Below are 6,894 nucleotides of genomic sequence, written 5' to 3'. Positions count from 1 at the left end.
ACCATACTGTTCTGCATAACATCTGTACTAACTTGTGTTTTCACCTACCATATATGGTGGTTTTCTTTTCCCATGTGCTCTCTAGCATTTGTTATTTTTTATCAGTTTGGCATAAAAATGATATAGTATTGTTCATGTTTTTGTGTATTTTGAAATCAGTTAATTTGTTTATTAAATCTTTATTATTTGAAAGGTGGATTTAGAGAGAGAGGGAAAGACATAGATAGCTTTCATCTGCTGGCTCACACCCCAGAGAGTTTCAACAGTTGAGCCTGGGGCATGCTGGAGTCAGGAGCTTCATCCAAGTCTCCCATATGAGTGGCAAGGACCTGAGTCCTTCGTCCATCTTCTGCTGGTTTCCCAGGTGTTTAGCAGTGAGCTAAATTGGAAGTGGAGATTCCTAAACTCAAAGTGGAACTCAGATGTTATGCTGGCCTCACAGATTGCAGCTTTCCCCACTTGGCCACAATGCCAGCCCCTCTATCAATTTAATTCCTCAAAAATAGCTCAGTAATGTTGGCATCTATCTCATTTTGTTTTTTCTCTGTTATTATTCAACTTATTGATGTCTTATTTTTGTTCACATTATTCCTCTCAATTGCTCTACCTGAGGTGAGTAGGGCTGCTGTGTTGCTTAAATGAAGTGTATGCTTTAGATTACTCATTTAATGAGTGCATGTCATTCACATAGCACTTCACTGAAGTTCTACTATGTCCCAAATCCTCTTCTAGGCACAGAATTTAGACCACTTTTCTCTTAGGCCCAGATCTTGCCTTTAACATACTACTTGGAATTTAGTAGCTCATGAAATCTGCAGACTGCATAAATGAATGAATATTTTGAGGGCTGTGCTTTTGTGGAGGAACTTCATAGGAGACCGAAGGAATAAAATAAATCAAAAGTATCCACAGTATATAGAATGTATACTATTTTACAAGTCACAGAGAAGAAGAAGAAGAAGGAAAGTAGTAAGACTAGAAAGTTTGTGGCAAGACTAACAGGCGCTGGTCAAGAACTTAATAAGCACATTAGGAAAGCAGTAAGGTTTCTTTTTTTTTTTTTTTGAGGAAAAGTTTTTATTTCTAGTGATGAAATTGGCTACAGAACATTATGAAAGTTTAAAAATACAAAGAGAAATTGTCTATAATTAATAGATTCAAAATTTGACAATCAGTGAATATCATTATTAGTCATTACCAACAACAGTTATTGATTTGAAAGGCAGAGTGACAGGAAGAGGGAACCACTGCTTCACTCCCCAGACACTTGCAATAGCCAAAGCTTGACCAAGCCACAACCAGGAACTGGGAATTCATTCTGGATGTCCCATTTGGGTGCAGGGACCCAAGCACTTCTGCCATCCTCCGTCTCCTCCCAGGGTGCACACTAGCAGAAACTTGCCTCAAAGCAGAGAAGCTACCACTCAAGCCAGGCATTTGTATATGGGATGTGGGTGTGTGGTGGTGATAGCAAGCCCTCATGGATTAAAAAAAAAAAAAAAAAAAAAAAAAACAAAGTTATTTCTATGCCAAGGAAATTACTCTGTAGTCTTTCTCTTATAAACTACGTATTGCTGAACCTAGATAATTTTTCCTTTATTTAACAATGACATGAAAATGTCAGTTGAGTTGGCTTTCCTGAAGACCTTGTTTCTTGAATATTAGTGGCTAGCTGAGATAAATTCTTTTCATCTCTTTCTCACTTCGGCAGCACATGTGCTCGCTTCGGCAGCACATATACTAAAATTGGAATGATACAGAGAAGATTAGCATGCCCCTGCGCAGTAAGGTTTCTTTACCTCCCTGTAGGCTCTGCTCTCCAGAGGTGAACAGGGTCCTCTAAACCCACTTGCTGCACACACAAACACCTGAGTGTTGTATTCTCCCACAGGTGTTGGAGACTGATATGGTGTTCTGATTTATATTTACATAATGGCTAGTGACATCGGGCATATTCACATGTTTTGACCATGTACATTTCTTCTGAGAAATGTCTATTCAGATCCTTGCCTGTTTCTTCACTGTATTTTTTGGAGTTTTTCCAATTCATGTAAATGTTCTGGAAATCTGTAAACATTCAGAGTTTTAATTTTTCCTGCCATCTGTTCATTGTATCTACACTCTGATGTTTACTTGGTTGTGAAGAAGTATCTTAGTTGGATATACTCAAATGTCTCTGTTTTTATTTTTGTGACTATTGCTATTGGAATCTTACCCAAAAGCTATTGTGTGTTGACAATATTTAGAGTTTCCCTATGTTTACTTGGGTTTGGGTCTTATGATTACATTTTAATTCACTGTGAGTTCACTTTCACATAGTGTAAGAGATGTTGGAGTCTCTTTTCAGGCTTCTACATATGGATAATCAAGTTCCTCTGCACCACTTGTGAAAGAGATTCTTCTTTCTCCAGTTCATTTTAGTTCCTTTGTTAAATATGAGTTGCTGGTAGAAATTTGGGTTTATTTCTATGCTACCAAGTCTTTTCCATTGAACTATGTGTCTGTTATTATATCAGTGCTAACACTTCTTCTTTTTTTTTTTTTTTTGCAGTATATTTATTTGAAAGGCAGAGTTACAGAGAGGTAGAGGCAGAGAGAGAGAGAGGTCTTCCATCCACTGGTTTACTCCCCAAATGGCCACAATGGCCGGAGCTCTGTTGATCTGAATCCAAGTGTCAGGAGCTTCTTCCAGGTCTCTATGCAGGTGCAGGGGCCCAAAGACTTTGGCCATTTTCTACTTTTTTCTCAGGCTATACCAGAGAGGGGTATAAGAAGTGGAGCAGCTGGGAAACATACTGGCACCCATATGAGATGCCAGCACTGCAGACGGTGACTTTACCTGCTTTGTCATAGTGCTGACCCCTGTAATATGTCTTAAAATATGGTGTGATGTCTCCAGCTTTTTTTTGCTTTATAATATTGCTTTAGATGTTAAGCATCTCTCATGTTTCTATGTGAATTTTAGCATCATTTTTTTCTAGCTCTGAGAACATCGTTGGTATGTTGATTGGGATTGCATTGAATTTGCAAATTGCTTTTGGTAGTATGGATATTTTGGTATTATTCTTCCCATTCACAAACATAAGTTTTCTGTGAGACTGTCAAAAAGCCTTGACAAAAATTGGACTTTATTACACAAAAATTCATCACTTTTTGGGATCATTTAAATCCATAATTTTGCACTAATATTTGATAAATAATTAAAGACTTTGAGCATTTTAGTAGGAGAAATTAAAATATTTATCAATTTATTCAAATATTGTTTAGATGTGATATTCAAATATTGTTTAGAGCCATTGTCTGTATTCCCTCTAAATTACGATCTTTTTGCTTTTTGCCTGTTAAACTTGTCCCTTGATTCAACAACCCTTTTTAATGTAATGTAAACTGAAAATGTCATTTCATAAGCTAAAAAAAATGACAAAGAAGGAAAAAGAAGGGAGGGAGGTTGAGTATATAATTATGTTCTCCGAATTTTTTCTATAAAACATATTGAATCATTTAAAAGCTAATTAAAATTAAACTCAAAATTGGACCATTATGACCAATATTTAAAACAAGTGATTAAAAACTGTAGATGTCTTCAATTTTGATTATCATTCTTCTTTAGAATATCTGAAAGAAATCCAGTTTCTCACTTTAAAATATACCAGTGTGTTAGAATTTAGTATTAAATGACTTTGTTTAAAAGTGTTATTTAATCTATTGCTTTAAGTAGTAATACTATGGCCATTGTAAAACAAAATCCTTATCATTTTTCATAAAACAGGAAGGGCCTTTAAAACATCATCACTAAAAATATTAAGAGACCTAAAATATAACATTCTTAAAACCCAAGTGATACCATTCAAAATTTTCAAATATGCAGGGATAGTTCATGTCAAGTAACTAAATAATTGTTAAGTGTATATATGGAATAGCTTCTATAAATTCTTTTGGCAAGGGCTGGCACTGTGGCATAGTGGGTGAGGCTGCCACCTGCAGTGCTGGTATTCCATAGGGGCATCAGTTCAAGACCTGGCTGCTCCACTTCCTATCCAGCTCTCTGCTATGGCCTGGGAAACACTATAAAATGGTACAAGTCCTTGGGCCCCTGCAACTGCATAGGAGACCAGGAAGAGGCTCCTGGTTCCTGCCTTCCAGTCAGCACAGCTGCAGCCATGGAGGCCAACTGTGGAGTGAACCAGTGAATGGAAGACCACTCTCTCTGCCTCTCCTTCTCTCTCTGTGTAATTCTGACTTTCAAATAATATAAATAAATCTTTAAAAAATTCTTTTGGCAAATAGATGAAGCTATTTGTTATACATTTCAAATAAATAGCAAACATACTAGAAAAATATATTGAATAAAATTTAAGCAACTCATAGCTATACACAGAAATTTTTCACCATAACAACATAGCAACCACTAAATTTCCAAATTCAATTTTCCACAACTTAGAATCTTTAACTCCAGAAGGAGTACAAAATTGACAGAACAGTGGCCTATGTATCAGGATACCTAATGCTAATACAGAATTATCCCTGCCACAACTTACCTATGTGACCTTGAACAATTCACTTTACTTCTCTGGGCTTGGCATTTAGCATCCTCATGTGATAAAGGAGGCTTGGATAAGATCAGTTGTACTCTATCTTGAGACTTCAATGATCTCTCAGTTTCCAAACAGGCACCTTAAGGGAAAGTAAACCTTTAGATCAAAGCTTACATTTTTAAATCTAAATATATTTTAAACTCTTTCTACAACTAGTACAAAACAACACATTCAAATGTGTACCATGCCACTTTTCAATATTTGGGAATAATTAATGCATCATTTTAGAGCATTGTCTTGAGGCCAGTGCTGTGGTGTAGCTAGTAAAGCCACTGCATGCAGTGGGGGCATCCCATATGGAGGCCGGTTCAAGTCCAGGCTGCTCCATTTTCCATTCAGCTGTCTGCTATAGCCTGGGAGAGCAGTAGGAAGTTGGCCCAAGTCCTTGGGCCCCTGAATCTGCATGGGAGACCCTGAAGAGGTCCTGGCTCCTGGTTTCAGATTGGCATATCTCTGACCTTTTAGGTCATCTGGGGAATGAAAAAGCAGATGGAGGAACTCTCTCTCTTCCTCTTGTTCACTATCTGTGTAACTCGGACTTCCAAATAAATAAATAAATAAATCTTTTAAAAAATCAAAAGAATATTGTCTGGCACACAGTGAACCACTAAGTACAAGATATTATTAGTAATATTAGATTGAAATATTGAAATAAACTAGGCAATAAGCCTTAAGATGCAAATTAATACCAAGAAATATAATCTCAAATTTCTGTGTTCAACAAGGTAGTCTCTTTTCACTACTAACTTTATACTAAATAAGATATTTTGATATTTTGTTAAGAGTAAATTTATCGGGGGCCAGCGCCGTGGCTCACTTGGTTAATTCTCCACCTGTGGTGCTGGTATCCCTTATGGGCAAAGTGTTCTAGTCCTGGTTGCTCCTCTTTCAGTCCAGCTTTCTGCTATGGCCCGGGAAGGCAGTAGAGGATGGCCCAAGTGCTTGGGCCCTGCACCCGGATGGGAGACCAGGAGAAAGCACCTGACTCCTGGCTTTGGATGGGCACAGCTCCAACTGTGGCAGCCATCTGGGGACTGAACCAATGGAAGGAAGGCCTTTCTGATTTCTCACTGTATATAACTCTACCTGTCAAATAAAAAAAATTATTAGTTTTTCATAAAAACTGCAGTATTGAAAAAGTTCTAAAATCCCTCTAATTCTAAATGTCTGTGACTGCTAACTCATTAGCACATATTGCATTCTTTACATCTGGGTAATCATGACAATTCACTTTTAAATGATTAACAGATCTGCTGTTATATATAAATACATGCTTTTCCGAAAATCATACAATAAGCAGGCTACATACTTTACTTCAAGTAGAACTGCCATATCCAGTCCTACAATTGTAAATAAGACAGTTTCAATTGTTCAGCATTATCAATTATAAATTCCAATCGTGTAGCAATACTCATAAGAATTTAGGGGGCTGATGCTGTGGAGTAGCAAGTAGAGCTGTGGCTTGCAGTGCTGACATTCCAATTGGGTGCCAGTTCAAGTCCTGGCTACTCAAATTACTATCCATCTTTTTAGGCAAGTAAGACTTACTATCCAGCAGTAGAGGATGGCCCAGGCCCTTGGGCTCCTGCACCTGCATAGGAGACCCAAAAGAAGCTGCTGGCTCCTGGCTTTGGATTGGCAGAGCTCCAGCCATTGTGGCCAAATGGGGAGTGAACCAGCGGTTGGAAGACTGCTCTCTCTCTCTCCTTCTCTGTGTAACTCTGATTTTCAAGTAAAATAAATGAATTTTTTTAAAAAAAGGATGAAATAAAAAGGAAGATGAAGATTACAAAATTGTTTAAATTTTTTAATAAATATAAATTTCCAAAGTACAGCTTTTGGATTACAGTGGCTTCCCCTCCCCCAAAACATCCCTCCCACCCATAATCCTCCTATTTCCTGCTTCCTCTCCCATCCCGGAAGATTACAAAATTGTATGAAGGACATTTGTACAGTAAACAAATATACTGATTTCCAATGCAATATTTGAATACTTGAAGCAGGAACGCTAAGTACTTCTTTGCCAAAATAACATGTTTTCTCCAGTGTAAAACCCATTTGCCATCCCAATACAAAAAGGGATTTGGGGCAAGAAGGAAAAAAGAAGTCCACACATGCGGAAATTTTAAGCAAAACAAAATAGAGAATGTATTTAGTTTCATGTAAATCACATGAGAATTAATCGTATTCTACCAATTTGCAACAAATATTTTTAACTTTAATGAATGAATGAATTTTCAGTTACATAGCAGGAAACTTCTACCCTCTCCCATAAAACTGAAAGAGAAACTTTTTAAAA

At 37.2% G+C, this 6,894-nt stretch overlaps 1 pseudogene; it reads left to right on the top strand.

Moving 5' to 3' along the window:
- The first annotated feature begins 1,716 nt into the window (after window positions 1–1,716).
- LOC138848062 (U6 spliceosomal RNA) lies at window positions 1,717–1,784 on the top strand (annotated as a pseudogene).
- Window positions 1,785–6,894: the final 5,110 nt, after the last annotated feature.

This window comes from Oryctolagus cuniculus, chromosome 16 (genome assembly GCF_051225735.1).
Source record: "Oryctolagus cuniculus isolate XC-2025 breed Fujian yellow rabbit chromosome 16, ASM5122573v1, whole genome shotgun sequence".
Lineage (NCBI taxonomy): Eukaryota > Metazoa > Chordata > Mammalia > Lagomorpha > Leporidae > Oryctolagus > Oryctolagus cuniculus.
This window is presented reverse-complemented; position numbering and strand designations above follow the sequence as displayed.